Source organism: Ictidomys tridecemlineatus, chromosome 11 (assembly GCF_052094955.1).
Source record: "Ictidomys tridecemlineatus isolate mIctTri1 chromosome 11, mIctTri1.hap1, whole genome shotgun sequence".
NCBI lineage: Eukaryota > Metazoa > Chordata > Mammalia > Rodentia > Sciuridae > Ictidomys > Ictidomys tridecemlineatus.
The window spans coordinates 98,635,958-98,639,334 of NC_135487.1; the positions used below are offsets into that span (position 1 = coordinate 98,635,958).

The 3,377-nt window shown below is 35.7% G+C and overlaps 1 pseudogene; it reads right to left on the reverse strand.

Annotated features, from left to right (window-relative positions):
- Positions 1-1,756: 1,756 nt before the first annotated feature.
- LOC144367754 (protein LLP homolog pseudogene) lies at positions 1,757-2,357 on the reverse strand (annotated as a pseudogene).
- Positions 2,358-3,377: the final 1,020 nt, after the last annotated feature.

Here is a 3,377-nt window from a genome sequence, read left to right on the forward strand (position 1 = left end):
GTATGTCATCGTATTTATTTCAGACTTTCAAAGTTGACATACTGCTTATAGCTTAACTCTCCTATTTTTTCCTCTAATTCCATTCCTCCCTTTTTTTCTTTCTTCCCTCCTTCCCTCCTCTCTCAGTTACTGGTTTTCATGAATTTTGTTTGCAGGGACGATCTTCTTAAAAACATCATTGTATGTAATATTTCAAACTCAATTATATGAAATGTGGGGTTGAATACTTATGAAGTTAATTAAGTAATGACATAAACTAGTGCTTTAGCTTGCTGGGCAGGAGTTCTGGGTTCCAGCTGAATAATTCATATCCATTGGGTTCTGGCTGTATTTGGCACCTGGTGGCATTGGTTTAGGATTGATTCTGGGTTTTGTAACCTCACTGCAATTTTTAAGAGCCTCTTTGTAAATCCTCACTGCTTCATGAGCCTATTTTCACAGAATTCAGGCCATGCAAACATTGGAGTATAGGGACCCAGCCCTTATTCTCTGTGATGGAATTGTCTCATGTTTCTCCCTCCAAAATTACTTTTCCTTGCCTTCTGAGGAAGGCTGAAAGGCAGGGACTAGGCAGAGGAAGGGAATTAACAACTAATCATATTACTGTAGTTATTGCAAGGTTTTACATGTAAGAATTGGAAGGGAGGCTAATAAGACTGTATACCTGAACGACACAAGAAAACTTATGAAAGAATTACCATAAACCATCAGGAATTTAATAGAGTGATGTAAAACTAATTCATAGAAATAGATTTTATTATTTAAAAAACTAGTTGGAGGATATATGATTGAAAAGAGGTGCACAATTATAATAGCAAACACACACACACACACCACTAACCATCAAAAAATTGCAAACCCCAAATATTAACAAACATCACCCACTGTTTCCTTATCAGGTTACAGCTTTATCAGTTGCTGTTGCTTTATCAATTATAGCTCTAGTTCTGTCCTATTCTTCCCATTTTTCCGCTCTCCTGATTCTCTAGATAAAAATGCTGAATATATCTGATTATGCCCACAACACAGATAAAATTCATTCAAATGCTCAATTGCTTGAAGCCCCACTAATATCACCTAACAAGCACTTCAAATCCTGAGGTGGCCACATTCCCCAAGGTATGCAGCTTCTCTGCTGCAGCACTCAGAAAGGGGCACTTATTTGATTGATTCACAGAGCTACTCCTGGTGATTTTTTTTCACACAAAATATCTTTTATTCTTAATTACAGAAAATCAAAACTGCAATCTAGTACTATTCATAAGACCCACTGATGTCACTTTTTAAAAAAAATATAACTATATAGTAGCTTTTAAAACATTTGAATTCACTCAGATTTGTCAGTTAATCATTTTACCTTTACTGACTATGATTTTACCAAGTTGTGAGATCAAACATTTACAACCACATCATTTTTTTTTCTTTGGTACTGGGGATTGAACTTACGGTCACTCAACCACTAAGCCACACCCCCAGCCCTTTTTATATTTTGAGACACTGTCTCAGTTGCTTAGGACCTGGCTAAGTGCTGAGGCTGGCTTTGAACTTGTGACCCACCTGCCTAAATCTTCCAAGCTGCTGGGATCACATGCGTGTTCCAACACACCTGGTCATCCACATTAATTCTTGACAGAATTTTGATGTCTGATACTATCTAGATATTGAGCGACATCCAATTAAAACATCAGTTTACCTTTCATTTACCAAAGAAATTTTATTCAAGTTTCCAAAACAAACTCGAAAGGTTATTCTGGGTTTGAATTGAAGACAAAAAGGCAATTTAAAATATGAAAACAAATAGTTTTCACGTAGTAGGAGTCAAAATCAATGTATATATTCTCCAATCAAACATCTGTCCCATGTGGAGTTTTTCAAGTTCTTAGAGAGTCTACCAGGTCAAACCCTTTGCTGCCTTTGCTGCTTTTGCTTTGCTCTTCCGCCTTCCTTTCTCTCACTTGGCCTTCAGTCTTTTTCTTTGCCTCTGGTCCAATCACACGGAGTACTATCCACACTGGTCTAGAAGAGTCTTTTTGTTTCTCTTAATCTCAGCCTCCATTTTCATGTCGTCTTTTTCGCCTTTCCCCAGTCACGGCGTTTTCTTCCGGCAATGTTTGGGTACCACCACCGTTGCTATTTCTTTAACATCTTTCATTAAAACATCACTGCCTACTTTGAGAATATTTTTAAGTCTGTTGAGCTCTTTTGGAGCATTCTTTTTCCTCTTTTCAGCCCACATCTTCCTTTTCCACTTACTCCGTGAGCTTTTAGCCATCTTTTATAAGACCACCTTCTGCAAGCAGCATGCCAAGTGGAAGTCCCCCACTCCTGATGATCTTTGACTGATAGACAAAAACAAGGCACTGTGTCAAAACTCCCAGACCGAAAAACTCCCATTTCAACACACGATTACAAACAGGAACTCATGGACACAGAGTTTATAAATTTATTTCAAGAATTTCACAAAAATTCAACATACTCAGATAGTTTCTAAGATTCAGTATCATGCAGTTATCTCTGAACATAGCACTGTCAAATTAGAAAGAAATGAAAATATGACCAATATTCTTACATGTATGAAAAAATTAACTTAAGAATTATAAAATTATTAGTGTAAATGTAAATTAGAATGTATTTAGAATTGTACAAAAACAATTATCAAGTAGCATTATATCTGAAGCACTATTAAAATTTGTGGAAAGCAGCTAAGTTTTTAAATAGAGAAACATTAGTCTTGAGCTGAGGTGGTGACTCAGTGGTAGAGCACTTGCCTAGCATGTGTGATGCACTGGGTTCGATTCTCAGCACCACATATAAATAAATGAATAAAATAAAGGTCCATTAACATCTAAAAAATTTTTTAAAAAACTTTAATGTAAGTACCTATGTAACAGAATAATAATGTAAGAACCTTCATTAAGAAATTAGACAAAGAACCACAAACTAAACCCAAAAAGATAGAAGAAAGAAAATAAGATAAGCAGAAATAAATGAAATAACTGAAAAAGATAATTAATTTTATGAATAACTGGTTATTTGAAAAAAAGATGAGAGAAAACTTTGACAAGAATCAACAAGGAAATTATAAAGAATGCACAACTAGAAGCACTAGAGAAATAAAAGTAGGATTTAACAGCAGACATAGTAATTTAAAATTCATATGAGAATAGTGATACAACATCAAAATCTCAGGGACACTATGAAGGCAGTTCAAAGAAGAAAGTTCATTGCATTGAGCTTGTTCATTAAAATGATTGAAAGTAGGGCTAGGGTTGTGGCTTGGAGGTAGAGCCCTCGCCTACCTCGTGTGAGGTGCTGGGTTTGATCCTCAGCACCACATAAAAATAAATAAATAAAAAATAAGGGTATTGTGTCCAACT